The sequence below is a fragment of the Erpetoichthys calabaricus genome, chromosome 3 (genome assembly GCF_900747795.2).
Source record: "Erpetoichthys calabaricus chromosome 3, fErpCal1.3, whole genome shotgun sequence".
Classification (NCBI taxonomy): domain Eukaryota; kingdom Metazoa; phylum Chordata; class Cladistia; order Polypteriformes; family Polypteridae; genus Erpetoichthys; species Erpetoichthys calabaricus.
In genome coordinates this window covers 263,149,338-263,172,974 of record NC_041396.2, presented here as the reverse complement: position 1 = coordinate 263,172,974, position 23,637 = coordinate 263,149,338, and the positions used below count along the sequence as shown (strand labels likewise).

The window sequence follows — 23,637 nt, the reverse complement described above, 5'->3', positions numbered from 1 at the left end:
ACATGGGTATTTAGTTTCTGACATTTTCATTTTTTTCAAGTCAAGGGAGGATATACTTAAGTTAAATAACACACTAGTGAAGCCTCATCTGGAGTACTGTGTACAATTTTGGTCTCCATATTGCAAACAAAGACATAGCAGAGGAAGTCCAGAGAAGAGCGACTAGGCTGATTTCAGGACTGAACAGTATGAGCTATGAGAAGAGATTAAAGGAGTTTAAGCAAATGGAGATTAAGAAGTAACATTAGGTGGATTGGTGATTCTAAATTGGCCCTAGTGTGTGCTTGGTGTGTGGGTGTGTTTGTGTGTGTCCTGCGGTGGGTTGGCACCCTGCCCGGGATTGGTTCCTGCCTTGTGCCCTGTGTTGGCTGGGATTGGCTCCGGCAGACCCCTGTGACCCTGTGTTCGGATTCAGCGGGTTGGAAAATGGATGGATGGTTAAAGTGTTTAAAATTATTAAAAGAACTGGTGCATTGGCTCCCACCTGTTCTTTTTAAAGCAATCCTCAACAAAGACATGGTTGGAAACTTCACTTTTTTACAAATGTTATAAGCTTTTCTTCACACTATTAACTCATGTAATAAATGACCAGGTAGAGTGGCAGATAGTAGAATTTTATGGACATTCAAATCTTGAATTGATGTTTTTGCAGAATCTAGGTGAATAAGACAAGCTTGTTAGGTGAAATGACCTATTCTCATCACAATTATTGTAATATTCTGATTTTATTGTCATTGGCTGTGCTCACATGATTGCATTAATAAAGAAGGCCATATACATTGTAGGATTGGACAATAATAAAATATATTTAATTAAGTATTTTCAACTCATCAATAATGATAATCATGTTGTAAGTCATTTTTTTTCAATAGTCTTTTCAATCTAGAGGACTGCATGAGTTGTAAATGTTTCATCCCAACCAGATAAATATTTTAAGTCCAACAAGAAGCAGCAAAATCATGTCTCATTTTGTGACGCATTAAGTTGGGTTCCGCAAGACACGCAGGAGTAAATGTCTGAAAATGTCAGTCAAGTGATGCTTAATTTTGAACAATTTGTCAGAAACCATTATTATATTGTCAAATGTGCTGAGAAATAAAATCCATTCTTTTTATATATGTTTAAGTCAACTGTCTTTTTTGTGTTTATTGTAAATATCTTCTTGTTTTGTTCATTAACAGCCATGCATGAGTGAGGTATTTACTGACAGCTTACACATTAAAACTAAATGGCAGCTGGTTTATTCTCTCATTGGTGACCATTGAAAATTATTGCCATATGACTGAGATTACTTTTTTAATGGAATTAGAATAGCTGTTTTAAGAGTTTTTTCAACATTGAAGACACCTTTATTAGCAGCATTTTGCGAAGCACAATTCTCCCTAATCCAGATACTGCTTCCAGCATGTCCTGCTTTCTTCATTTTCACTGGCTTCAGTGTTGGCAGAGATGACTCGAAATAGTTAACTATAGTTTAAAAATAATATTTAAGATGTATGCATCAATTGAAAAAAATTAAAGACTCAAATTATTTTAATCCCACATCTTATTCTCAATCCCCTGCACCCTGCTTTGCAAAGAATTAAGTAAAGTTCCAGGAGAAGGCTGTTTTTGACTTCACTCCACATGCACATGCAGCCAGAAGCAGCAGAAAGAAATCCTAGTCATTTCAGTGTTGGGGTAACACAAATGAAACTGAACAAGTTAAGGGCTGATACATTGTACATGGCTACCTAGCTAGCAACAGAGCAGATATGAAGGTTTTAATAACCGGCAACATATCATGTAATTCAAAGGCAGACTAATGCACATTCTGGTATTTTGGCACAATGAGCCACAGATAATGAGTGTCATGAAAAAGCATAATATTTACAGATATATATATATATATATTGTCATACACTTGCGATTAGGAGACAGCTGAAGGGCCTAAATGATAGCTATTCCATGCCAGACCAGGGGGCGGTGGGTTTAGCTGATGGTCTCTCTCAATCACTTGCAGACCATCCACGGGAAATTCCGCAGGTCCAGGAATCTCCCTAAACCACGCCATGTAACCAGCCAGTGGAGAGAGATCCGGAAGACCAAGAGGTGGATGGGGAGATTCCTGGGCCGTTGCAGGCAAGTAAGTCATCTACTAGTGCCACGACGAGCCGAGAGAATTTCTCCGCCCCTTGAGGTCAGACCAGATCCTCTCTCCAAAATGCACTTTCAGTTTAGAGAGACACCAGCTTCTTTTAAAAGAGACCAATGGAGCGATGACACCCTAAAGTTTGCAAAAAATGCACACACATCAGCCCATGCCACAGGGTTCTCACTTTGTGATTGAAAATGACCTATTATATCGAGTAGCAGAGCATGGGGGGGAGGTGCGGAAGTTGCTGTTAATCCCACGAACCTACCGGCAATAGGTCTGTGAATTGGCTTATGCCCACCTCCTAGGAGGCCATTTGGGCACCAAAAAGACTATGCCACTGTCAAAAGAATGAGTCACAGACATCATGAAGATTTGGGGCAGCCACCCATATATTGTTCCAAATCTGTAAAACTGAGTTAAATTGAACAAAGATGTTCACAGATTTGAGTCCAAAACAGAGCTGATGTTATTGAGGTTTATTGAGGTAAGATGGCGGCTTTAAAGGACAGTAAAAGAAATAACGTCATCTGGGCCCGAACCGGAAGTGACGTCGTCAGTGGCGCCATTACCCTGCAAGAGATTGAGAGAGACAGTGAGCGCACCCTGCCACCCCCTGGTCTGGCGTGGAATTGCTATCATTTAGGCCCTTCGGCTATCTCTCAATCGCACGTATGTCATTAGTGAAGAAAGAATTAGAGACAGCACACTCGTAAAGATTTGAGGTGGAAGCCCCGTATAGAATATGGTCCATTGCAGCCTTTCCAGACTGATACATTCAATAAATGAATCCAACAGATGACCACATTTTGGGAGGTGAATGGATTTTTATAGTGAACTGGCAGGAAATTAGATACAGAGGGAATGCTGGGAAAGCAGAAGGGTGGAAAGTTGGAGCCGAAAGTGCATTCGTCAGGTAAAGTCAAAAGTAATGCCTTTGTTATTGTGTGTGTGAGATTGTGTGTGTTTAGTCTTCTGTTTTTCTGTTGAATAAGAGAAAGAGATATTATTGCCTTGTACAAAGCTTGCTTTCTTTGTGTTATCATGCTTTGTTGAGCCCATCAGCTCACGTGTGTGACTATATATATATGCACACGCGCATGACAGTACATAAAGGATTACATGCAGTATTATTTCAATAATTATTATTATGTTTTTTATTTCAGATGAGTTTTTTTTTACTATATTGCAGATCATTTCTTCCCAGAGTGACACTGATGTTCAAGCAGTGTCTACTTCAGATTACATAGGTGGCTACAAGGAACCCTGCCACTAAACATCCCAAGGCCAGAGACAGTTGGAAGATCAGGATTTTTAGCCAAAAACTTATAAATAAATATAACCTTAGTGTTCACTATTGTATTTGAGGCTAATATGCAGTAACTCTTTTATTGTTTAAATTATACTTAAATTATTCCCTTTTATTCTTGTTTTGGTAGACTGTTAAGGCAGTGTTAAAGTGGATGCCTTGAAGTCTGTTTAATGACATGTTACATGTTCACATTCATACAACTGTTGGTTGTTACAATTACCAAAAGGTCAAATTATTTTATTTATACTTATTATGTATACTCACTAATTTTCAGTTCTGTTAGTACTGCATGTAATACCATAATAGTGCTGTCAGTTTTGACTATTTTGGTAAAGTTATGTACTGATTGTTTCTTTGTCAAATTGAGTAATCCACAAAATAGATTAAAATCAAAGTGATTGAATGGCATATTTGATGTACGTGTATATTTTTTGCACAACATATTCCACCCTTTTCTGTGGCCTACTTTTGTCTTCACAGCTTGCTTCATAGTCTACTAGATAATAAGCAAACTTTTATCCAGTAAAAAGGGTGAAGTGTAGCTTTCAGGTTCAAGTAAATTTACTTGTTTTGATTTTTGTGATTGGATGCGGGTTGACTTTATCTTTTGGCCAATTCAACCACCTGTTTTCATATCAAAGTGCCATGTGTCGTTGTCCAATCACATATCTCAAAACTGGCCTCAGCCTATCACCATTTGAAAGAACCCAAATGAATGTACTATGGAAATAAAGAGCCTTGTCTTTAACTGACATTCCACCAAAAGGATTACTAAGCAGATATGCTGTGCAATACTGTATATATTTTATGCTTTTTTTTCTTTTTAACAAATCCCTTTTTACCTGTTATGATAGATGTTTGAAACTTGGCCAAACTCATTTTGAGACATCTACTATGAAGTTAAAGAAGTTAGATAGTACTTGCAAGTTGGAGAAGTACAGTAAATAAGCTGCTTTATCCAGGTTTGTTTGTAGCATTATGCAGCCCAAAAAAATCCAGTTCGGAGCCTGGAAAAGAAAACAACAAGTAGATGAGGTTACTTTTTTGACAGAAGTAAAAAGCATAACAGCCATTAGGAAGCTGTAATTTTGTCCTCATCGTTATGCTAAAATGTGTTCATACTGTACAATCATGTAAAAATTCTTATTTTGTCTTAGTTTATCATATCATTTAAGTTAACGCAAAAAAAATCCCAAGCCGGCAAGTATCCATTGTCAATATGATAAGGTGAAAAAGCCTTAAGTTATTTAGCTACTCTATAACTAACTATTCACAGTCAGTAGTCAACTATAGTTCACCTTCTGGCATCAGGCAAGTCTTCAGTGAAACCTACATGTTGTCTTTTAGGGTCTCCTGCATATCCATTGTGCTCTGATAGTATATTAGTTTAGCGTTACAGTTGTCAGCAGGTAACACCACTTTTGTTGAAAGTAAAATGCTCCCAAACCACTGAAACTTTCTTACACTTTTTACTGGGACCCTTCTCCATGCTTTGTTTGCCTTACACCCTTTCCCAGTTACTTGAAGAGGTAAATTTGAATTGTGGATTTTTTTAATTGTGTGACTCAGTTACTTGTGACACTCCTATACCATAATAATTGTACATTTTTTCAGAGTGCAATTTAAGCATCATAAATTGAATTTAATAATTACCAATATTTCTTGATATCAAATGATGCAGAATAATACATTATTTCTTATATATATATTACTCTTCTGGTTCGTCCTGCTTCCACTTCAAAACCGGTCCCGCCCACACGCAGCCGACACGGCATTTCTCGATTCCTATTTGTCCTCTTCCAAACCCTTCCCCACGCTGGCCCGATATACCCCCCGACAAGTCACTCCGATGTTGCAGCGATTTTCGTCGGAGAAGATGGCGAACCGCCTGCCGAAAGGGACATTTGCATCTATCCCATAGGCAACTCCTGTAAACAGATTTCCACGCTCAATATGAATTGTGATCCTATGGTTTACCCACTTTTATTCCCTTACAGAGACATTGGCTGGCACAAAGATTTACAACATGTTCCCAATAAAAGAACCACCAAGCGAATAAGGCTTACTCAATGACAATTTTACGCGTACAGATTAGCAATGAGGAATATATTTAGTATTTTACACTCCAGCGTCAAACTATTCCAACAGTTCGTCGTAGATGCGTATGTTAAAACAGAGGACGCGCGTCTCAAGTATCTCAGATTACATCAACAAGATCTGCACATGGAACAATACAAACAACTATCAGACGCACTGCAAGCAAACACTGAAAATAACAATGTACGTGTAAGCAAAATGATCGTATTACCGTCCACATTTCCAGGAGGTCCAAGATACATGCAACAAAATTATCAGGATGCCATGGCCATAGAACGTAAATTCGGAAAGCCTGATTTATTTATCACTTTCACATGTAATCCTGCTTGGCCGGTAATTCTACATACACTGTCAGATACCAAAAGACCACAGCACAGACCTGATACCAGTCTTCAGCCACGGTCAGTTGTACGTGGCTTTTTCTACGGTTAGATCTTTCGACTCATTATCTGTCTTCTCCACCAAAACACATATGCACAACTGCGTCTTTCAAGAAGTATTTATTTCTTCTTGACTTCTGAATTCCTTTGTCACCGTTTTCCGTTCCTACTCTTACACCACCGTATGCTACAGCAGGCGTCGGCTAGTGTTCAGATATTTAGCTATATTGCCCAGCACTAGGCATGGCAGTGTATAGTCAAAGGAAAGACCCTGGGTCTCATGTGTAACACCATGCGTACAGTCGTGGCCAGAAGTTTTGAGAATGACACAAGTATTGGTTTTCACAATAGTTTGTTGCTTCAGTGTTTTTAGATGTTTTTGTAAGATGTTTCTAAGGTATACTGAAGTATGATTACAAGCATTTCATAATTTTCAAAGGCTTTGACTGACAATTACATTAAGTTTATGCAAAAAGTCAATATTTGCAGTATTGGCCCTTCTTTTCCAAGACCTCTGCAATTCGCCCTGGCATGCTGTCAATCAACTTCTGGGCCAAATCCTGACTGATGGCGGCCTATTCTTGCATAATTAATGCTTGGAGTTTGTCAGAATTTGTGGGTTTTTGTTTGTCCACCTGCCCCTTGAGGATTTACCACATGTACTCAATGGGATTAAGGTGTTGGGAGTTTCCTGGCCATAAACCCAAAATTTTGATGTTTTGTTCTCCAAGCCACTTGGTTATCACTTTTGCCTTATGGCATGGTGCACCTTCATGCTGGAAAAGGCATTGTTTATCACAAGACTGTCCTTGAATGGTTGGGAGAAGTTGCTCTTAGAGGATGTTTTGGTACCATTCTTTATTCATGGCTCGGGATTGGGGCACCACCAGTGCAGAGCTTACTCAGGAATGTTAGTTGGCAGGTGTGAGTGCATCTGCACGCACAGTGAGGCGAAGACTTTTGGAGAATGGTCTGGTGTCAAAAAAGGCAGTAAAAGAAGCCACTTCTCTTCAAGAAAAACATTTTGGCCATGACTGTAGAATTCACACTAAACATGGCACACAGACAAAATTGGAACCGGGTGTACGCACAAAATATCCACATGCATAAAACTATGTGTAAGCAAAGTTTCACGCAGTTTCCCTTTATAAACCTGAATTTTATCGCACATGCATGCACCTACAGGCCCACTTCAACTCCTCCCTGAATTTTGCATATTTGAATATGCAAATCAATATAACTAGCCCTTTCCATCTATTGTTTTGTTAAAAGAGAATGGCAAAAGCATGTCGAAAAAAGAAGAATTTCAGCAAATGAGAAGTGGAGGCAAGGAAAAATGTACTCTTTTTTGGCTTAAGCAGTGGTATAAGCAACAAAAGGATACTGATGGAGTAATACAGAATGGTGTAGACACTCAAAGGTTCAGGTTCAGAAAGTCGTACAGTGGCCGAAATAAAAAAGAAGTGGGCATATATTAAAGTCAACATGAAAAGGCAAGTCACACCCCACTATCTGTTTATTCTGTTTCAGACAATATTACAAAATCTGACCCCAGTGCCGAGGACATGACTCTAGCCTATGGTGATGGTGCTGCTGTGCCCAGCATGTCTTTGGTAGCTGGCTGCACACACACTTTTGCTTCGGAAACTGCTGGGTGACCATCTGGCTGTGTACCAACAGAAATTGTTCTGGAGTCACAAAATGCAATAGTGGATGCTGTAAAAGTTGTGGCCAATGAACTAAGGAATATAAGAGCTGTACTATGTGATATTGACAACAAATTAAATGAATTGATTGAAAAATATCTGTTTTTACATTCTGCTAATCATATTCAAATGAAGTTGTAATGCTGTCTGATTTGGCTGATCTTGTGGTGGGTCAGGATTACAGGTGCTGGTCATAAAATTAGAATATCATGACAAAGTTGATTTATTTCAGTAATTCCATTCAAAAAGTGAAACTTGTATATTAGATTCATTCATTACACACAGACTGATGTATTTCAAATGTTTATTTCTTTTAATGTTGATGATTATAACTGACAACTAATGAAAGTCCCAAATTCAGTATCTTGGAAAATGAGAATATTGTGAAGAGGTTCAATATTGAAGACACCTGGTGCCACACTCTAATCAGCTAATTAACTCAAAACACCTGCAAAAGCCTTTAAATGGTCTCTCAGTCTAGTTCTGTAGGCTACACAATCATGGGGAAGACTGCTGACTTGACAGTTGCCTAAAAGACGACCATTGACACCTTGCACAAGGAGGGCAAGACACAAAAGGTCATTGCTAAAGAGGCTGGCTGTTCACAGAGCTCTGTGTCCAAGCACATTAATAGAGAGGCGAAGGGAAGGACAAGATGTGGTAGAAAAAAGTGTAGAAGCAATAGGGATAACCGCACCCTTGAAAGGTTTGTGAAACAAAACCCATTCAGAAATGTGGGGGAGATTCACAAAGAGTGGACTGCAGCTGGAGTCAGTGCTTCAAGAACCACCACGCACAGACGTATGCAAGACATGAGTTTCAGCTGTCGCATTCCTTGTGTCAAGCCACTCTTGAACAAGAGACAGCGTCAGAAGCGTCTCGCCTTTGGACTGCTGCTGAGTGGTCCAAAGTTATGTTCTCTGATGAAAGTAAATTTTGCATTTCCTTTGGAAATCAATGTCCCAGAGTCTGGAGGAAGAGAGGAGAGGCACAGAATCCAGGTTGCGTGAGATCCAGTGTAAAGTTTCCACAGTCAGTGATGGTTTGGGGTTCCATGTCATTTGCTGGTGTTGGTCCATTGTGTTTTCTGAGGTCCAAGGTCAACGCAGCCGTCTACCAGGAAGTTTTAGAGCACTTCATGCTTCCTGCTGCTGATGAACTTTATGGAGATGCAGGTTTCATTTTCCAATAGGACCTGGCACCTGCACACAGTGCCAAAGCTACCAGTACCTGGTTTAAGGACCATGGTATCCCTGTTCTTGATTGGCCAGCAAACTCGCCTGACCTTAACCCCATAGAAAATCTATGGGGTATTGTGAAGAGGAAGATGCAATACACCAGACCCAACAATTCAGAAGAGCTGAAGGCCACTATCAGAGCAACATGGGCTCTCATAACACCTGAGCAGTGCCACAGACTGATCGACTCCATGCCACGCCGCAATGCTGCAGTAATCCAGGCCAAAGGAGTCCCAACTAAATATTGAGTGCTGTACATGCTCATACCTTTCAGTTGGCCAACATTTCTAAAAATCCTTTTTTTGTATTGGTCTTAATTGATATTCTAATTTTCCGAGATACTGAATTTGGGATCTTTCATTAGTTGTCAGTTATAATCATCAACATTAAAAGAAATAAACATTTGAAATACATCAGTCTGTGTGTAATGAATGAATCTAATATACAAGTTTCACTTTTTGAATGGAATTACTGAAATAAATCAACTTTGTCATGATATTCTAATTTTATGACCAGCACCTGTATGTCGCATCTCTTCAAATATGGACAAGCCACAATTATAAATTACAATTTATGTGCCACAACATGCAGCACGCTACATGCTTGCACAATGCGACACAGTTTCTGTGCAGTATAGTGCAGCGCATTAATAGAGTGGAAATGCTTTCTATTTACATAACAAAATAAATTCTTTGAAGATACTTTCATAGTGTATCGTTAGTGCCAAGCACCGCAACGGATAGATTCTCTGCTCTTTACATGGCTCTTTGAGGTGACTTGCTATCCTTAAAAGGATTGCTTGCCTTTTTCTGCACTAATTGAAAAAGGCACCTACGACTGTGCAGAATTGCTGTTTTTATAGGCTGTCCTGCTATAGATGATGTAATGACACCTCATTCCTTTGGTGATTCATCCCTGGCTGATGTTACTTGTCCAGCACCTTTTCAATAGCAATGTGCGTGCAGTCGATTGCTCTGATTACATTTGGAAAATCGAACATGAAAAGTTCCTGTGACTAAAAACCCAAGGATGGACAGAACTTGCAAAGGCGCAGGTAGAACACAATTCCTCAAAGTCTGCCTTTGTAAAGCTGGCACAAGGTCAGCGCACAGCTCCAAAAGGCGAGCTCTTGGAAATCAAAATCGACTTAGAAGCCAGTCATCGTCACCTATAAATATGCATTCTCTTATAATTCTTCCATTTGCAATGTCTTCTAATAACGCTAAAGCAGCTATGGTAGTTGAAATAGTTTGGCCATTTCATGCATCATTATATCACCACAGAATGATTACAATCAAGTGAATTAAATATGTAAATGATGTGCAATTAACTTTTGTGTGTTTGATAAAGCCGTCATCATGGAAATGAATATGAAACAGAAAGGGACACCACACAGAAACAGTAGCATTGCTTTGATGCTGAGTGCCGCCCATTTACAAGACAGAGCAGAAACTCGCGTACGCATGGTATGAGGCTTCTGTGAAAATGTGCTTGACTTTACGCCAAGTTTCGTTTTTATACATCTCGAAGTTTGCGTGGAAACGGGCATTTACAATATTTTTTGCTCGTACACACCATTTATACATGAGGCCCCTTGACATTTATTAGTCCAACAGCAACCAAAAGCATACCAGTTTAGGCCAAGAAGTTTAGTTTTGACATGGGGTTTCATTTCATGACTTTTTCTTTCTAGTAACTATGTCTCTGTGTGTTCTCTCTGTGTGATTATCGAAAGATATGAAAGGTGTTCATTTTCACTTCAGTTTCATCTATAAGTTGATTTGGTTTTTCTATTAAATAAAATGTAGTCTTGTATTTTAATGTATTTTTGTAATCAAGGCATTGGATAATGATGAAGTCCTACATGGTTGGAGGTAGTGTATTTTACCGTACTCTGTACCTGTGACAACAATACTATTACTGCTGAACTGACCTGTGTTTAATCATGCCTGGTGATGCAGTGGTTTCCCAACCCTTGTTGATTCTTGTCTTCGTGAGTTGCTGCAAGAGTTGGCTCCCCTTAACCCTGTAATGAAGGTGGTGGGTTGAGAAGATGCAATCCTAGATAATCTTTTTTGCATTTTCTTTATAATGGGATCCTGTGATCTCAGTTGGTGTTTGATTGTACACGCTGTTAATATATGTGTATAGAAAATGAATTAAATGTAGCCTTGTGGCTTGCCATTTTGGCAAGCAAACATGAAAATGTTAGATGCCACGTCATACTACTAGCAGCCTGCCTATCCCCAGTGACACTTCCCTAATTGATGGTGTGAGTTAGCTGCTGCAGGTGGGGCTAACCCAGTTGATCTCTGCTACATTACAGATTTTGGCCACAGAGCGTATCACAGGTGCCGAACAAGGCAGTAAGGACAAAGGACAAGCAGAGCAGGCTGGCACCAGTGCAGCTGGAGATGTAGGTTGACTTTACTTTAGAAAGTGTGATGTTTCTTTACCCGTTCATTATGTCTTGCTCTGCTTATTGAAATTTGGTGGCATATCTATAAATGCCTCTTAACTGTCAAGTGTGTGTTTAATTGTCTCAAATCAAACAAAGGTAGCCATTATTGCTGTGGCAGCTGCTATATGCCTGCGAGCACAGCAACGACAATAAGTTAGTGCAGTAAGTAAGGCAGCAAGCCACTCACACTCCATGCTCGTCAAGTGAGAGGCCTAACTGGATATGTATGGCTAAATGGTGGCTCTTTTACTTATTCACTTGTGATGTGATTTGCTCTGGGCCACAATGCACTTTAGATTAAACTAGCTCCTTGAGCTTTCCAGTCGTTTCTTAGACATTAAGCTATGTCACCTTTACAATCGGGAGGAAAGGGTTCCTCTTATAACCTTATTTCTTTTTTCTGCTTTGGCCTGTGAAGGTGCAACCATTTTGCATTTCTTTACTAGATTCCATGATCCATTTGAAATTATTTTATTGCATGTAGTGCTTGGGCATAAAGGATATGCTACCAAACTTTTGTACCTTTTAGTATGAAGTATCTAATATGTCAACAAAGTTTTACAGTTATAATAAAATGATGGCATAGTGGTTAGTACTGCTCGCTCAACTCGACCTGGACACCATCTGCATGTTCTCCCTGTATCAATATGGGTTGTTCTGGTACTCATACCAATGACATGGCTCATTTAGCTAGGCTAATTAATAAGAATGCATGCAAGTGTGATTGTGCATCATTGTTTACTGTGATGGAATGATGACCTGCACAGAGTTGGTTTCGGCCTTATACCCAATGCTGCCACAGAAGACTTTGGCTTCCTGCTAGCATGTGAAGAAATAAGCAGGTCCATAAAGTTAAGAAGATGTTCAATAAATAGGTAGCATGGTGACAAATTATTTAGTTCTGCTGCCTGAGACACCTGTGTTCAAAAGCTTGCCCAGTTTCTATCTGGTGAAATTTTCCCTATGCCTACATGGATTTTTTCTAGGTATTTTGTTTTCTCACCACAAGCCAAAGGTGTTTCTTAGGTTAATTATAAACACAAAAATTATACATCTGAGTGTGTGATGGCCTGATTGCTGCCACAAGTTTTTAGCCACACAGCACTCAGGCCCCATCTAGATTGCCATCTTAGGGATCTTTCCTGTAGCATTTCTGTGATGTCCCTGTATTCAGTGCATCTCCTCCTCCAGTCCAACAACTTTTTTTTATTGTCTGGTTTCTTTAAATTGAGTTATTAATAAGCATACACATAATTTATGGGAGCATTGAGACAGTTACACACTAATCCTGGAACTAGAGAATAGTCACGCTGGTAAAATGGAGTTGAAGAGTCCATCCCAGATGCATAGCTACATGGCGCTCATAAAGGCAGAGCTGTACTTGACCTGTCAGTCCAGCTGGTAGACCACAGTGGCAACAACATCATAATCTGACCAAAGTAGCCCCATGGACTATCAACATATAAATTTAATTTAGGTCTCTGAGATAAGCAAACTACCCCAATATAATCATAAAATGTTATGCAATCGAAATATACATTAATCATTCATAAACATGAACCCACGATTCTTATTTACTTTGTCCATGCCGGCATAAGCAGAGAATGCAATGTCACCTTCTGCTCAAGACGTTTGTCAAATGAGAACTTTTTAGCAAGCCAGAAGCAAACGTGAGTTGATGCATCAATCAATTCATAGATGGCAATGAACAGCAGGCAATGACATTTGCCAAGTTTTAATGCAAGTTTTAAAGGAAGCCCATTTGAAAGACTTGTGGCTTGGAATTAATTGGTCCTTAGTGGTGTATTCAAAGCCTGGTGTTACAGTCTTTTTGACATGTTGATTGTTTAGTTTTATTTTGCCATGTCTGTGTCACCTATGCTACTCCAGTCAGAGGATTATTATTAGTAGTAGTTGTTTTTGTTGTTATTTTATGAAAAATGGAGAACTACAAATAAATGTTTCAAGCTAAGAATTTTACATTGGTTTTTGTTGTTATACCAAATAGCACAAATTTTCCCTGTGAACAAAAAATGGGGGACAAAAAAAACTCTGCTGAATCTTTCAATACCAGTAAAAAATCTCTAAACTTAGACAGTTGGTGTTGAAAATGACTGGCTATCAAGTGCGGCCAATTTTTATTTTTTATGTTGTAGCCTGTGATTTTTGACTCCACCATTGTTTATGACAAGTTGGTACCCCTTTTGGTGGACCTATAAAACTGTTCTGCAATAAACTGGAGTCCAGATGAGGGTGTATTCCCTTCATTTGCCTGTTACTCCATTGACAGATATTAAGTCCCTATAGGCCAGATCATTAAAACATAAAAAATGGCAGAGGAAAATGAGAGACTGAATTAGACTGAAAAATACCGCAAATCTTGCAGAGTTACTAGCAGAAAAGAATAAGAACTCCTCATCAGCTTTTGGTTACTTTATTTGGTGTTTAAGTGGAGTGAATGTGTTTCCTGTCTTGTGACCAAATCTACTGAGATAGTTTCCAGCCCCACTATGACTGTGAACTGGGTTGAGTGAATTTGAAAATGTTATGGTATAGTTTTTTAGTACTTTCTATCCAGTCTTATTTATTGAGCTTTTTCTAATGTTTTCTTATGAATATTTGCAAAGTGCTTTGGGCAAGGGAAAGATGCTGTATAATTAATGTATTATTATTATTTTTATTGGTTTCCTCATATAGTGGAACCTTGGTTCACGAACGTCTCGGTACACGTACAACGCGGTTTACGACCAAAAAGTTCGCCAAACTTTTGCCTTGGTTCACGACCACACACTCGGTATACGAACAAGCCAGGTTCCCTTTTGGTTTGTTCATGTTCAGTCTCTCCCTGTGCATTTCCTGTGCAGCGAGACAGAGGCACACACACAGGCAGCGCAAGACAGAGAGAGCCGCGCGCACACACACAGGCGCTCCAGGCTTGCAAAAGACGCACGCACACACACACAAGCACGGGAGAGAGAGGTGCGCACACACACAGGAGCGCGCTAGAGAGACACACACACAGGCGCTCCAGGCTCGCAAAAGAGAGACGCACGCGCACACACTAGTGATGGGAAGTTCGGATCATTTTACCGACTCGGACCTTTGAGTCTCGTTCAGCAAAATGAACGAATCTTTTTTCGAGTCATTTCGTTTATTTCGTTCATTTTAGCAAAATATAATTAAAATGTTACCTGTTACCTCCCTAACACATCTACTGCTTACACAAATGTTGATCACACTACAAACAAGACAAAACTATAATGCTATAAAAAACAGAAAATATTAATTCATTGTTTACCTGAGTCTTTAGTCTATGATTCGCTACTACTGAGCCGGTAAGTGGTCACGTGACAAAAGAACGAACGACTCGAAAGACTCGAGGAATGAACTAATCAATTCTCTTTCCGGCTCAGACTGCATAGGTTAAGCTTATGGAGCTGTCACGTGATGAACGAACGACTCAAACCCAAAGACTTGAGAGATGAACTAATCAATTCTCTTTTCGGCTCAGACTGCTTAGGTTAAGCTTATGGGGCTGTCACGTGATGAACGAACGACTCAAACCCGAAGACTCGAGAGATGAACTAATGAATTCTCTTTCCAGCTCAGACTGAGTTGGTTAAGCTTATGGGGCTGTCACGTGATGAACGAACGACTCAAACCCGAAGACTCGAGAGATGAACTAATCAATTCTCTTTCCGGCTCAGACTGAGTTGGTTAAGCTTATGGGGCTGTCACGTGATGAACGAACGACTCGAAAAACCCGAAGACTCGAAAAAACTATAGAAAGTTGCGCAAATGCGCATGCGCGACTGAACGTATCACTCCCACGAGACGACTCGTTCTTCCCGAGTCACATTAAAGATTCGTTCAAAATGAACGAATCGTTCAAGAACGACCCATCACTAGCACACACACACAAGCACGGGAGAAAGAGGCGCGCACACACACAGGAGCGCGCAAGAGAGACACACACACAGGCGCTCCAGGCTCGCAAAAAAGAGACGCACGAACACACACAGGAGCGCGCTAGAGAGACATACACACAGGCGCTCCAGGCTTGCAAAAGAGAGACGCACGCACACAAACACAGGTGCGGGATAGAGAAGCGCGCACACACACAGGAGCTCCAGGCTCGCAAAAGAGAGACGCACGCGCACACACAGGAGAGAGAGAGAGAGAGCGAGCGAGGGACGCATAAGGTAGAGAAGGCTTGTTTTTGTTTTCAGTTCTATTTACAGTGATCGGTTCATAGCCTGCATTATTGCAATGTTACTTTTCTTGGTGGTTTATTAAATTATGGATTTTTCAAATGTTCATTTTTTCCCCTGTGCTTAAAACTCATTAAAAAAAGTGTTTTTAGCGAGCAGTTCCTAGCACTATAGCACGAACTATTGCAGTGTTAGTTTTCTCTGTTGTTCAAGGTTTTCTCAGTGTTATTCAATGTTTTTACATTTAGTTTACCATTACGCTGTGCATTCAATGGTGTCATTAACTATATTTGTGCTTAAAAACTAAAAAATATATATATTTACATACAGTTCGTACGGTCTGGAACGGATTAATTGTATTTACATACAACCCTATGGGAGAAATTGCTTCGGTTCACGACCAACTCGGTTTACGACCAGAGTTTTGGAACGAATTATGGTCGTGAACCGAGGTTCCACTGTACTATATATCAGTAGTGGGTAAAATCCAGTTGTGTGAGTTAGCAGTTTTGTGGAGACAATAAATGCAGGGCTATATAAGACCAGCTGTGAAGACACCTATAGATATTTATATACATCTGTTGAACCATTAAATACAGTTATGGAATGGTCAAGGAGGAGGATCACGAGGATATCATGAAAGGCAATAAAAATATGTGAGTAAGCATGAAGTGTGTTACAGTCAACAGGAGAGAGAGTATTCTCAAACAGCCTTTCTTTGACACCGATTTCTATATACCATTCACAAACACTAGGCAATTCATCTATACTGAACAACAACATTTATTGATATAGAACATTTTCATACAAATAATGTAACTCAAAGTGCTTTACAAGATGAAGAAACAAAAGTTTATAAAAAATAAAAACATAAAAGTAAGATTTGGCAATTCTAAATAACAAAGACTAAAGTAAGGTCCGATGGACAGAAAAAAAACTTCAGAGTGCTGGAGAAATAAAAACAAAATCTGCAGGGGTTCCAAGGCCAACACACTGCCAAGCCCCCACTGAGCATTCTTCCAAACATAAATGATCTAAATCAGTCCACATGATTTTTCAGGCGTCACCTGAAAGAATTTGATGATGATGGTCATGTGGACATCTGGCCATCAATGTAAGGACTGCATGGTGCCTTGATCAGGTGGTGGTGGCGCAGATCACCACCACAGAAAAACCGGAAAAAGAACAGCAGAGAAAGTAAGGATGAGTACCAATTGTGGAGCCATGATAAAAATGATAATTCAATACATAAGTAGTTAATCAGGGTTACACTAAAATGTAGTTTTGGGAAAGTCATGTTAAAATAATGAGTTTTTAGCAGTTTTTTTAAACTGATAACTGAATTCAAATAAAGGATTTTCTTTATTAAACACAGGATCTTCACAAATGAACAAGATAGACTTCCGCAACCACAGATAATTAATTGCTCTCTTCCCTCCTTCCACTCTTCCAAGTGAGTGTCACCCTTTGCCTCACATCTTCCAGTGCCAGCATATTGCATTCAGGTAACACTTCTGGGTAAGGCAGAACCTTATAAAATAAGGACCCAGTAGGGCTACCCACTAGAATTACAATTCCTATGTCGTCCTGCGGGTGTGGACCCGGGAAATCTACCAAAGGAATGTTGTCATCTAGTGTACTGTGGAAAAGAGTCGTTCTAGATAGACAGTCTCCCCTTGTTCATTCATTATGGCCTCTCAGCCAGGAAAGGCACCAGCAACCAACCCAGCCGGGATGCCTGTCCATCCTCATTCTCCCATTACAACCTCCTATTTGGGCAAAGGACCAGTCCATCCACCTTGGCATCCACACATGGTTATTGTGTTAGTTGTAGAAAATTGGAAAAGAAGTGATGCTGTGCACTATCAGAATTGGCATTAAGTCTTGAAAGGAGAGCTTGACATTTGTAATAGAACAGTGTGCAGTGTAGTAGTAGCTTTGGTACTGGAGGAACATGGATTCTACAGGTACACATTATATCCCAGCTCTACTTAGTTTGTGACACGTTGTGACCCCATGTTTATCTACATTCCATGTTATCTGCTTGAATCCTGCATAATCAGACGTCTGATCTTTAAAAAATTGAAACTATTGCTGTTACTGAACCTCACCCCTTACATCTTGCCCCGACTGATGATGTTGTTGCAGTTGTGCTCTTATTTGCAGTAACTTGACTTTGAAGAGTATTTGTTGGAGGTGAAGTATGAAATAAGCTTTTGATCACCATAGTGCCATAATCAGCTTGTGACATGTACAGTTGGGGACATGATGTGCTGTCCATCGAGCCACTGACAATGAATATCCTCATGCATAGCAGATGGAGGGTTCTTGAAGAGACAACTACATAGATTATGTGCAGTGCTGTGACAGGTGGTGGACAGTTATATTGACTGATCATATACACTTCTTATGCAGTTCTGTCTTGACTCACGCAGCATGATCTACTAAAGTTCCGGGGTGATGATACCAGTTTTGGCCTTAATTGTAACCTGTTAGGCTGTTACATGGTTACGAACTTGGTTGCAATGAAATGCAGCAGTCACTGTAGGTAATGTAGGAAGAGATAGATTTTTATGTTACTGGATTAGAGCCAGTTCAGGAAACTCTGGGCACAATTCGGAAACAACAGTCAGATGGTAGTCCTTGGCTCTGAGTCATGTCTGAGAATGGTATGGCATGTATAAGATAGATGAGCTACGATACATTTGGCAGTGTGCAACAAAACAGTTAACTCAACCCACAGCTTATGCCTGGGATTTGGAATGAGACCACTGCTTGAGACTGGGAACTGATCTCAAAAATCGATTTTGTTTTCTTGAAATGTAAGAATAAGTTCTATATCGGGAACAGCATCAAATCAATTTTCTCATGTGGATTTTTTTGGGAATAAATAGCAAAGGAAATTCTATCACTGTAATAATATGACAGAATAAAAAACTGAATGAATTAGTAACTGTAAATTGTATTTTCTTGGTTTTTATTTATTTCTCTTATATTTTACTTGGCTGCTAAAACTACAACTCTGCATTGTTCTCTTTATCTAATTGAAACAGTATAAAAGTGCTAATAAACATTTGCTTATTTTCTAAACCTCTTAATTTTTACCTGGGTAGTAGTAAATGTTCTTTTGAAAGTGATTATCAGGGTTCCAAGTACTTAAGTTTCTTACATACGACCAATCTCTGTCTTCAGGTCTTTGTATTACTGATGTTTTTTTTTACTGTTTTTGTTGTTGTTGTTATTATTGTTTCCGCCTTAAACCATTGAAAGGATAATGTAAAATTTCAAAGGTGTTTTGATATGATTACATGACAAAGACTCGCTCTGTCTAGAAGCCATTGACATACTGCAAAATATGGGCATCCAAGGAGTGAGTGCTCAGTCCACTTGAATGAGACAGAAATGTACTTGAAAGGATTATAACTGAAGTATTATGGGGACCCCGAAATACTGAAAATTGACCAATTAAATTACAGTAATTTAAAAAAATGAAAGGTAGTGTTTTTGTTAAGACACTTTTGGCTTAGGCTTCATTTCCATTTCATTTACACCCTTAATCAGTGGGTTCAGCAGTAGCTGGATTGCAAGTTGGTTAATGGGCTGGAGAGAAACAGATGAGTGGAGAACAGGTACTGGCATGAAGGAACCATAAAGAGTTTATCTTTTGACTGTTACTGTTGCTAATTTATACTAATGTCATTGATTCAGGTAAAGTTAATAAATCTGTGAAATTTACAGGTGACACCACCTGTAAATTATGAGGAAGCTGAAAACACTTTCAAAGCAACCTGCACAATTTCAGAAGTGAGAAAACATTTGGAGTTTAATATATAGAAGATCAAAGTGCTAGATGCAGGCAAAAGAAACATTATTAATAAATAAATGCTGCCCTCCAAGAAGCAAACTCGTAAACCACCTTAGGTGTTAGGATATCATGTAAAACTGTAAAGTAGCAGGTGTCATGCTCAGTTTTTTCAATATACTGTTGAGGACACATCTTCAGTACCATATGTAGTTATGGATACCATGCTACAAAAAAGTACACTGTGGCATTAAGCAGTATGCAGACTAACCAACAGCATCCCATGGCTCAAGGACCTGTACCACTCTAGCCAGCTAAATGAAATAAATTCATGAGTAGAAAGACTCAATGTAGGATGAATTTACAGTATGTGTTCAGGATCCACAAAGACATTGATATGGCCTGTTGAGCAGAGTTATTTTAATAAAAGAGCAAATAACATCCATGTTCATGCTGGTGAAAATTAAAGGGAAACTAGAAATTACTTGTTCACACAGATTATAGGAATCTGAAACAAACTATTGAGTTGTGCATTTGAAAAGGAAATCTTCTAGAGAGCTATGGAGACACCAAGACCTTCTTCTTCCTCTTCATTGTTTTCCACTTCTAGCGTGGATTCGGTGTTTTATAGGTTTCAACATGATTTTTAATGCTGAATGCCTTTCCTGACACCAACCATCCCCATTTATCCAGGTTTGGAACCAGGTCCAAAATGGAAGTTGGGTTTGGACACACCAGGATAGCTTAAATAAAGAGAGCTTCAAGGGCTACTTGGTTTTTATCTTCTTTGTAAAATGTATCATTCTGTCATCCTCCTGTTCTTCCCTTATACTCCCTGCCTTTCTGTCCATATTACTTAACTTTGCTTAATCTTTTAAACCATATGCGTTAGTGAGATATGCAAGTAAGAATTTCATAACAGTTGCTACATTTTACTTTAACAAACTTCTACCAACTGCTACCTTCATTTTAACAAGCTTACAAGCAAGAGGAGACTGTTTAGTCTGTGAAGCGAACCATTTTCTTCATCTTTTATTGCCACCTCTTCTGCTTCTCTCGGTCAGGTGTCTACTTTTCACTTTTTCCTTGCCTCTGTGGCCTGCATCTACTCTTAAATGTTAGTCATTGTCTCTTGTCACTCTTTTGTTGAGCAGTATGTGGCATAATGGCTTAGTGCTATTGCCTCATCAGCTTAGCATTTTAGGTTCCTGGTCATTTTCTGTGAGCATGAGAATTTTCTCTAACATCCCCAGAAGCGTGTGTGTTAGGTTAACTGCTAGTTCCACATTGACCTGATGGTAGAGTGAACATGAGTGGGCCCTGTGATGGACTGACTGCCTGTCCATGGTGCACGCTTGATTTGCAGCCAATTTTGCTGGGCTATGAAGAAGGGTATTTTTTTGTACTTTATCTTTACTTTTACCTTGCTATACACTTTTGGCCTTGTGCCCCCCCCCCCCCCCCCAATTGTATGAAAGTATGATAATGTTTTGTCACTTCTTTTGTTTCTTGACATCATGTATCTGCTTGTCTGTGTACCTCATTTTTAATTTTTCTTTCTGCCACTTCTGACTCTCTCCCTGTGTCCTTTTGCCTCCTCTTTCATGACTGTGTCTCTCTTTCTGCTCATCCATGTTACTCATTTTCTGTTTATACCTCTTGTGTTAATAAGTACCTTGTTTTCTCTTTTTGCCTCCTCCTGTGTCCCTGGGCGCAGTATCCTCTCATTGACTCTTCATTTTCCTTGCCACCTCTTCCACGTCTCCATATCTCTATCTCTTTACCTCACGTGACTCATTTCTTTCTTGCAGACTTTCATCTACACTGTCTTGTTGTCTCTGCTTAGGAATTTGCTCAAGGTAATGCCTCTCTTTCACTCACTCATCCTCCCTGAGAGGACATTGGTAGTACGTCTTGAACTCAAGGTCTTCAGTTTGCAGAACATCCTTCTTTGCCAGCTGCACTGAAGAGAAAGCTGCTTTGTAATTTGAAGGCCACCAGATTTTGAGTTCCTTTGTCACTATCCCCTCAAAGAATATCTTCCTTGCCTTCTCTGTCTCTCTCTACCTACCACAATGCTATGTCTCCTCATCACCCCCTCTTGTTTTATAATGTCTCGATGGCACCTTTTCCCTATCTGTCTCAGTTCATCCATGAATTTTCTTGTAATCTGTAGGGTTTCTTGCAACCTTGTGTCCACTTGTCTGTGTACATCATCTTCTCCTCCTGTCACGTCTTCTCTCTCAGTCTAGTATCACATTACCACCTCTTTCTTATGTCTGTTTGCAGTCACTTCCCTGCCTTTCAGATCCTCTGTTTATCCGTGTTATTTATTTTTTTTGTGTTGCTTGTCATCTTTCATTCACACACCTACGTACCTTTTGCTTCCTTCTGTGTCCATTCAGTCTAGTGTCTCCACTTCTTCTATTCCGTTTCTCTCTGGCTTATATATCTTCTGTGTTCCTTGATGTCTGTCATGCATGTTATTTATTTTCTCTTGCCACTTTACATTATGTTCCTCATTTTCTCTTTCTGTTTGTTATTGTCTTTCTCTTTTATTTATGTGACCCCTGTTTTAATTTTGTCACATTGGGTCCTCCCCCCCTCCCCCTCCCCCCCCCCCCCCCCCCCCCCCCCGCTCTGCTTACAATTACAGTACTTTTTAAACTTGTGCTTACCTTTTTTTTAACACCTCCTATTTTTCTTATTCTGCCTTTTTAGCATGTTGCTCTTGTTTGCCTTGCCTCCTTTTCCCTAATATCTTTTATTCTGTTTGTCATGTTTCTAACTTCTGATGTTTCAATTAACTTTTTTTGTGTCATACCCTGTGATCTCTTTGTACAATTTTTTGCCTTTGTCTATTTATCCGAATTTCTTTTCATTTACTTTTTCACTCTCATTGCATTCTCTGACCAGAATTTCAGAGCGCACGATTGCTCCAACCAGCGCTCAGGGAAGCCTTACAATCCAGAGATCTCTAGCAGTGGCACCCAGGTCTGTGTGTGTGTGTGCGCGCGTGCATGCGTTTCTGCGCGCACTTGCTCCCACGGCACCTCTCTCTGTGTATATCTGTGCGCGCTCACGTGCGTGTGTATGTGTGTGTGTGTGGAGTTGGGGGATGCAGAATGGTTTATGAAAACGAGGCTAGGAGGGGGGTTACTGGGGGAGAGGGGAGGTGCTGTTTAGAAAAAAAATGAGGCAGGCTGTCTTTCAGTGGGGGTTGGGCAGGTTTTTCTGCGCTGTCTCTATGTGGTGTGCCTTTTCCTTTCTTTGTTTGACTGTTGACTGAAAAAAGGCAGAAAAGAGAGCGTGTGAGGGAGAAAGAAAGAAGGAGGAGAGCGAGGGGAGAGAGAGTGTGTGTGAGAGAGAGAGAGTGAGTGAGAGAGAGAGAGAGAGAGGGGCAAAAGGGGATATAATAAGAAAGGAGAAAAGTGTAGATCAGCTGCGGTAGACGGAAATCGAGGAGAATAAAAAATAAATAAATGTGACATTTCTGGAATTTCTCTTTTGGATTTTAACAGCCTTCTCCCGAGCCTTTGCATTCCAAGCAGTTTTTTTTTCTTTTCTATGAAAAAAAGATAAGGAGAAACCCCGGAAAGTAGAAGTTACTCTTTGGATTCGTCTTGGAAGGCTGAAGCCGATTCCCTTTGTTTTTTAAGGCATATTTTCCATGCACAATCACTTTGAAGGTATGTTAAATATGCAGAGCATAACATGACAAACAGTGAAATCTGCGAGGCGCTCCTGGCCCCCGTATTCGACTCTGGGGGAATGGCTGTCGCTGTCGCTGCTGCTGCTGTGTTCGGGGCTTTTTTTTTTGGTCCGGCACTGATCTTGATTTTGTGAGATTTGTATTCGGCTGAGTTTCTCTTTGTGTGTGTGGCAGTGTCCTCCAGCCAGCGAGCGTGCGTGCGTGCGTGCGTTCTTTGTGTATGGCATTCACCGTTCAGTGGTCGGCGTACACAGCTAGACCTGGGAAGCGTCACACCAAAATAAGCACCCCTTGTGTACGTGTTTGCTCTAAGAATGCTTTGATGTCTTTCTTTTTTCCTTGATCGATATCCCTTACTCTTAATGAGATCACTGACTGTCTATATCTGTGAGTCCCGCTGTCCTCTCCATTATCCAGCTGAGCGATCCTGTTTGGAGCACTCTCTCGGTAGTTGTTGGTTTAGATGTATGCCCAGAAGTTTATGGAAGGTGTGATGTTGCCGAGTCTGCTCAGGTGGTTGCTGCTACCAGGCTGGTCTGGCTGGTAAGAGGTGGGGGAGGTGGAGTGTGTGTCTCTCTTCTTGG

At 40.0% G+C, this 23,637-nt stretch overlaps 1 protein-coding gene across 6 annotated transcripts in view; it reads left to right on the top strand.

Moving 5' to 3' along the window:
* Positions 1–23,637, top strand: part of kdm6ba (lysine (K)-specific demethylase 6B, a) — a 487,454-nt gene that overhangs the window by 317,671 nt on the left and 146,146 nt on the right. The window contains exon 1 of one of the 6 annotated variants that reach the window (XM_028798178.2): positions 22,525–23,030. The exons of the other annotated variants lie outside the window; for them this stretch is intronic. The gene's annotated coding sequence lies outside the window, so the exon portion shown is untranslated. Of the gene's footprint in view, positions 1–22,524; positions 23,031–23,637 lie in introns of those variants that run through there. 6 annotated transcript variants of the gene reach the window in all.